Here is a 7,500-nt window from a genome sequence, read left to right as displayed (position 1 = left end):
GGTAGAGAGAGGGGTGAGTAGAGGAGAGGGGTGAGTTTAGAGGAGAGGGGTGAGTTTAGAGGAGAGGTAGAGAGAGGGGTGAGTAGAGGAGAGGTAGAGAGAGGGGTGAGTTTAGAGGAGAGGTAGAGAGAGGGGTGAGTAGAGGAGAGGTAGAGAGAGGGGTGAGTAGAGGAGAGGTAGAGAGAGGGGTGAGTTTAGAGGAGAGGTAGAGAGAGGGGTGAGTAGAGGAGAGGTAGAGAGAGGGGTGAGTAGAGGAGAGGTAGAGAGAGGGGGGAGTAGAGGAGAGGTAGAGAGAGGGGTGAGTAGAGAGAGGTAGAGAGGGTGAGTAGAGGAGAGGTAGAGAGAGGGGTGAGTAGAGGAGAGGTAGAGAGAGGGGTGAGTAGAGGAGAGGTAGAGAGAGGGGTGAGTAGAGGAGAGGTAGAGAGAGGGGTGAGTAGAGGAGAGGTAGAGAGAGGGGTGAGTAGAGGAGAGGTAGAGAGAGGGGTGAGTAGAGGAGAGGTAGAGAGAGGGGTGAGTTTAGAGGAGAGGGGTGAGTTTAGAGGAGATGTAGATAGAGGGGTGAGTAGAGGAGAGGTAGAGAGAGGGGTGAGTTTAGAGGAGAGGGGTGAGTTTAGAGGAGAAGTAGAGAGAGGGGTGAGTAGAGGAGAGGTAGAGAGAGGGGTGAGTTTAGAGGAGAGGTAGAGAGAGGGGTGAGTTTAGAGGAGAGGTAGAGAGAGGGGTGAGTAGAGGAAAGGTAGAGAGAGGGGTGAGTTTAGATGAGATGTAGAGAGAGGGGTGAGTTTAGAGGAGAGGTAGAGAGAGGGGTGAGTAGAGGAAAGGTAGAGAGAGGGGTGAGTTTAGATGAGATGTAGAGAGAGGGGTGAGTTTAGAGGAGAGGTAGAGAGAGGGGTGACTTTTGAGGAGATGTAGAGAGAGGGGTGAGTAGAGGAGAGGTAGAGAGAGGGGTGACTTTTGAGGAGAGGTAGAGAGAGGGGTGAGTAGAGGAAAGGTAGAGAGAGGGGTGAGTTTAGAGGAGAGGTAGAGAGAGGGGTGAGTTTAGAGGAGAGGTAGAGAGAGGGGTGAGTTTAGAGGAGAGGGGTGAGTAGAGGAGAGGTAGAGAGAGGGGTGAGTTTAGAGGAGAGGGGTTCGTTTAGAGGAGAGGTAGAGAGAGGGGTGAGTAGAGGAGAGGTAGAGAGAGGGATGAGTTTAGAGGAAAGGTAGAGAGAGGGGTGACTTTTGAGGAGAGGTAGAGAGAGGGGTGAGTTTAGAGGAGAGGTAGAGAGAGGGGTGACTTTTGAGGAGAGGTAGAGAGAGGGGTGAGTAGAGGAGAGGTAGAGAGAGGGATGAGTTTAGAGGAGAGGGGTGAGTAGAGGAGAGGTAGAGAGAGGGGTGAGTTTAGAGGAGAGGGGTTCGTTTAGAGGAGAGGTAGAGAGAGGGGTGAGTAGAGGAGAGGTAGAGAGAGGGGTGAGTTTAGAGGAGAGGTAGAGAGAGGGGTGAGTTTAGAGGAGAGGTAGAGAGAGGGGTGAGTTTAGAGGAGAGGTAGAGAGAGGGGTGAGTAGAGGAGAGGTAGAGAGAGGGGTGAGTAGAGGAAAGGTAGAGAGAGGGGTGAGTTTAGAGGAGAGGTAGAGAGAGGGGTGAGTTTAGATGAGATGTAGAGAGAGGGGTGAGTTTAGAGGAGAGGTAGAGAGAGGGGTGACTTTTGAGGAGAGGTAGAGAGAGGGGTGACTTTTGAGGAGAGGTAGAGAGAGGGGTGAGTTTAGAGGAGAGGTAGAGAGAGGGGTGAGTTTAGAGGAGAGGTAGAGAGAGGGGTGAGTTTAGAGGAGAGGGGTGAGTAGAGGAGAGGTAGAGAGAGGGGTGAGTTTAGAGGAGAGGGGTTCGTTTAGAGGAGAGGTAGAGAGAGGGGTGAGTAGAGGAGAGGTAGAGAGAGGGGTGAGTTTAGAGGAGAGGGGTGAGTTTAGAGGAGAGGTAGAGAGAGGGATGAGTAGAGGAAAGGTAGAGAGAGGGGTGAGTTTAGAGGAGAGGGGTGAGTTTAGAGGAGAGGTAGAGAGAGGGGTGAGTTTAAAGGAGAGGTAGAGAGAGGGATGAGTAGAGGAAAGGTAGAGAGAGGGGTGAGTAGAGGAAAGGTAGAGAGGGGTGAGTTTAGAGGAGAGGTAGAGAGAGGGGTGACTTTTGAGGAGAGGTAGAGAGAGGGGTGACTTTTGAGGAGAGGTAGAGAGAGGGGTGACGTTTGAGGAGAGGTAGAGAGAGGGGTGAGTAGAGGAGAGATAGAGAGAGGGGTGAGTAGAGGAGAGGTAGAGAGAGGGGTGAGTAGAGGAGATGTAGAGAGAGGGGTGAGTAGAGGAAAGGTAGAGAGAGGGGTGAGTTTAAAGGAGAGTATGAAGGAAATGTTTATGTGTATCAAATCGTACACAGATCGTATGTTTAGCATAAATGCTGCTTTTCTAATAACCAACTCGGTTGGGTTCATGCAAGTGACTGATTGATCGTGCATGGGAGGAATCCTCACTATCACTGTATAAGAAATTTGGCTGTACGCCCAGAACATTGCTCTGTGAACCAAAAGGAGTATCTCAGTTTCAAGGTCTCAGCTTTGAGAGAAGAAGCCTTGTGAGGTATCAGTCAGTCACATGCAGGAACCAACATTAATAATGAATAATGAATAATGAATAATGTAAATCATGCTTATATGACTTGTTTGTGTAGCAGTATATAAGGACTGAGAGGGAAGGCCCTTTTCAGAGTTTTCATCAAGCTTGGATTGAGTTTGTGAACCTCTCCGGCCGTGATAATAAAGATTGATTCATTTACGTTGAGTTTGAGTCCTTAGTGGTGAATTTCCACAACAAGAGGTAGAGAGAGGGGTGAGTTTAGAAGAGAGGTAGAGAGAGGGGTGAGAGAAGGGGTAGAGAGAGGGGTGAGTTTAGAGAGAGAGGGGTGAGTTTAGAGGAGAGGTAGAGAGAGGGGTGAGTTTAGAGGAGAGGTAGAGAGAGGGGTGAGAGAAGGGGTAGAGAGAGGGGTGAGTTTAGAGAGTAGAGAGAGGGGTGAGTTTAGAGAGTAGAGAGAGGGGTGTGAGGAGGGGTTGTACCTCGTTGAAGCGTAACTCCATAGCAGGAACTCCTCCAAAGGCTGTGAAACTATACGCCCCACTGTTCAGGTACAACGGCTTAATACTAGAGGAGAGAGGAGAGACGGGGAGACGGGGAGACGGGGAGACGGGAGGCGGGAGACGGGAGACGGGGAGGCGGGAGACGGGAGGGGCGGGAGATGGGGAGGGGCGGAGAGGGGAGGGGCGAGAGGGAGACGGGGAGGGGCGGGAGACGGGGAGGGGCGGGAGATGGGGAGACGGGGAGGGGCGGGAGACGGGGAGGGGCGGGAGACGGGGAGACGGGGAGTTAGTATCAACTACAGTGGGGGGGAAAAGTATTTAGTCAGCCACCAATGGTCCAAGTTCTCCCACTTAAAAAGATGAGAGAGGCCTGTAATTTTCATCATAGGTACACGTCAACTATGACAGACAAATTGAGAAAAAAAATTCCAGAAAATCACATTGTAGGATTTTTTATGAATTTATTTGCAAATTATGGTGGAAAATAAGTATTTGGTCACCTACAAACAAGCAAGATTTCTGGCTCTCACAGACCTGTAACTTCTTCTTTAAGAGGCTCCTCTGTCCTCCACTCGTTACCTGTATTAATGGCACCTGTTTGAACTTGTTATCAGTATAAAAGACACCTGTCCACAACCTCAAACAGTCACACTCCAAACTCCACTATGGCCAAGACCAAAGAGCTGTCAAAGGACACCAGAAACAAAATTGTAGACCTGCACCAGGCTGGGAAGACTGAATCTGCAATAGGTAAGCAGCTTGGTTTGAAGAAATCAACTGTGGGGAGCAATTATTAGGAAATGGAAGACATACAATACCACTGATAATCTCCCTCGATCTGGGGCTCCACGCAAGATCTCACCCAGTGGGGTCAAAATGATCACAAGAACGGTGAGCAAAAATCCCAGAACCACACGGGGGGACCTAGTGAATGACCTGCAGAGAGCTGGGACCAAAGTAACAAAGCCTACCATCAGTAACACACTACGCCGCCAGGGACTCAAATCCTGCAGTGTAAGACGTGTCCCCCTGCTTAAGCCAGTACATGTCCAGGCCCGTCTGAAGTTTGCTAGAGTGCATTTGGATGATCCAGAAGAGGATTGGGGAGAATGTCATATGGTCAGATGAAACCAAAATAGAACTTTTTGGTCAAAACTCAACTCGTCGTGTTTGGAGGACAAAGAATGCTGAGTTGCATCCAAAGAACACCATACCTACTGTGAAGCATGGGGGTGGAAACATCATGCTTTGGGGCTGTTTTTCTGCAAAGGGACCAGGACGACTGATCCGTGTATAGGAAAGAATGAATGGGGCCATGTATTGTGAGATTTTGAGTGAAAACCTCCTTCCATCAGCAAGGGCATTGAAGATGAAACGTGGCTGGGTCTTTCAGCATGACAATGATCCCAAACACACTGCCCGGGCAACGAAGGAGTGGCTCGTAAGAAGCATTTCAAGGTCCTGGAGTGGCCTAGCCAGTCTCCAGATCTCAACCCCATAGAAAATCTTTAGAGGGAGTTGAAAGTCTGTGTTGCCCAGCGTCAGCCCCAAAACATCACTGCTCTAGAGGAGATCTGCATGGAGGAATGGGCCAAAATACCAGCAACAGTGTATGAAAACCTTGTGAAGACTTACAGAAAACGTTTGACCTGTGTCATTGCCAACAAAGGGTATATAACAAAGTATTGAGAAACTTTTGTTATTGACCAAATACTTATTTTCCACCATAATTTGCAAATAAATTCATTACAAATCCTACAATGTGATTTTCTGGATTTTTTTTCCTCATTTTGTCTGTCATAGTTGACGTGTACCTATGATGAAAATTACAGGCCTCTCTCATCTTTTTAAGTGGGAGAACTTGCACAATTGGTGGCTGACTAAATACTTTTTTCCCCCACTGTATACACCCCACTGTTCAGGTACAACGGCTTAATACTGGAGGAGAGACGGGGAGAGAAATAGAGAGTCCATATGATAAAGACAAGAAGAATTAAAAGATAAGAGTTACTCACATCTTCCAGCTGCCTCCCTCTCTCTCGGCCCGGCTGTAGATGGACTGGCCTGCGTGTTTAGGGTGCTCAACCTGTGTGTGAGTGTGTACACGTATATACACACACACACACACACACACACACACACACACACACACACACACAGACACACACACAGACACACACACAGACACACACACACACACACACAGACACAGACACAGACACAGACACAGACACAGACACAGACACAGACACAGACACAGACACAGACAGACAGACACAGACACAGACACAGACACAGACACAGACACAGACACAGACACAGACACAGACACACACACACACACACACACACACAGACACACACACACACACACAGAGACACACACACACACACACACACACACAGAGACACACACACACACACACACACAGGAGGACGTTATACGTTATACACACTGTACATATGATACACACACACAAAGGTAGAGCATATTTAGTAGAATATACACAATTGAAAGCTACCTGTTTGATGGCTGATTCTATTAGATCAACCAGTAGAGGGCTGGTGTAGGCCGACAGGTTATCATCACCTGAGACAACATCATCATCGTCATCATCACAGCTTCTCATTGTATACTATATATTTAACATCACATGTATTTAACGTCATATGTATTTATCATATATATTTAACATCATATATATTTAACATCTATATTCAATATTATATGTATTTAACATCATATATATTTAATATCATGTGTATTTATCATATATATTTAACGTCATACAGTGCATTCGAAAAGTATTCAGACCCCTTGACTTTATCCACATTTTGTTACGTTACAGCCTTATTCTAAAATGGATTAAATTGTTTTTTCCCCTCATCAATCTCAACACAATACCCCATAATGACTAAGCAAAAACAGGTTTTTAGACATTTTAGCAAATGTATTAAAAATACAAAACGGAAATATCAAATGTACATAAGTATTCAGACCCTTTACTCAGTACTTTGTTGAAGCACCTTTGGCAGCGATTACAGCCTTGAGTCCAGACTTGAATCCGATCTAACATCTCTGGAAAGACCTGAAAATAGCCGTGCAGCGACGCTCTCCATCCAACCTGACAGAGCTTGAGAGGATCTGCAGAGAAGAATGGGAGAAACTCCCCAAATACAGGTGTGCCAAGTTTGTAGCGTCATACCCAAGAAGACTCAAGGCTGTAATCGCTTCCAAAGGTGCTTCAACAAAGTACTGAGTAAAGGGTCTGAATACTTATGTAAATGTGATATTTCCGTTTTTTATTTTGTATACATTTGCAAAAATTACTAAAAAACTGTCTTTGCTTTGTCATTATGGGGTATTGTGTGTAGATTGATGAGGGAAAAAAACAATTTAATCAATTTTATAATAAGGCTGTAATGTAGTAAAATGTTGAAGTCAAGGGGTCTGTTAAATACTGTATGTATTTAACATCATATATACACTAAACAAAAATATAAATGCAACATGCAACGATTTCAAAGATTTTACTAAGTTACAGTTCATATAAGGAAATCAGTCAATTGAAATAAATGTATTAGGCCCTAATCTATGGATTTTACATGACTGGGCAGGGGCGTACTGGGAAGCCAGGCCCAGCACGCCCCCGTCAGACAATCCAGCAGGTGAAGAAGCCGGATGTGGAGGTCCTGGGCTGGCGTGGTTACATGTAGTCTGTGGTTGGGAGGCCGGTTGGACGCACTGCCAAATTCTCTAAAACAACGTTGGAGACAGCTTATGGTAGAGAAATTAACTTTCAATTCTCTGGCAACCGCTCTGGTGGACATTCCTGCAGTCAGCATGCCAATTGCACGCTCCCTCAAAACTTGAGACCTCTGTGGCGTTGTGTTGTGGGACATTTTAGAGTGGCTTTTTGTCCCCAGCACAAGGTGCACCTGGATCGAGCATGCCCCCATTCTCATCGACGGGGCTGTAGTGGAACAGGTTGAGAGCTTCAAGTTCCTTGGTGTCCACATCTCCAACGAACTATCATGGTCCAAACACACCAAGACAGTCGTGAAGAGGGCACGACAAAGCCTATTCCCCCTCAGGAGACTGAAAAGATTTGGCATGGGTCCTCAGATCTTCAAAAAGTTATACCGCTGCACCATCGAGAGCATCCTGACCTGTTTCATCACCACCTGGTATGGCAACTGCTCGGCCTCCGACCGCAAGGCACTACAGAGGGTAATGCGTACGGCCCAGTACATCACTGGGGCCAAGCTTCCTGCCATCCAGGACCTCTATACAAGGCGGTGTCAGAGGAAGGCCCTCAAAATTGTCAAAGACTCCATCCACCCTAGTCATAGACTGTTCTCTCTGCTACCGCACGGCAAGCGGTATCGGAGTGCCAAGTCTAGGTCCAAAAAGA

General features: G+C 47.1%; 1 protein-coding gene and 1 long non-coding RNA gene across 2 annotated transcripts in view; one reads left to right on the top strand and one right to left on the bottom strand.

The window, feature by feature from the left end:
* The window catches only part of LOC121571010 (sodium/hydrogen exchanger 9B2-like), a 148,332-nt gene that overhangs the window by 135,572 nt on the left and 5,260 nt on the right, over positions 1-7,500 (top strand). The window lies entirely within an intron of this gene.
* LOC123491355 lies at positions 4,995-5,628 on the bottom strand. Its single transcript, XR_006661294.1, has 3 exons — positions 5,608-5,628; positions 5,101-5,171; positions 4,995-5,023 (listed from the first exon to the last, which is right to left on the bottom strand). It is a non-coding gene; the product is annotated as an uncharacterized LOC123491355 (long non-coding RNA).

The sequence above is a fragment of the Coregonus clupeaformis genome, chromosome 8 (genome assembly GCF_020615455.1).
Source record: "Coregonus clupeaformis isolate EN_2021a chromosome 8, ASM2061545v1, whole genome shotgun sequence".
Lineage (NCBI taxonomy): Eukaryota > Metazoa > Chordata > Actinopteri > Salmoniformes > Salmonidae > Coregonus > Coregonus clupeaformis.
This window is presented reverse-complemented; position numbering and strand designations above follow the sequence as displayed.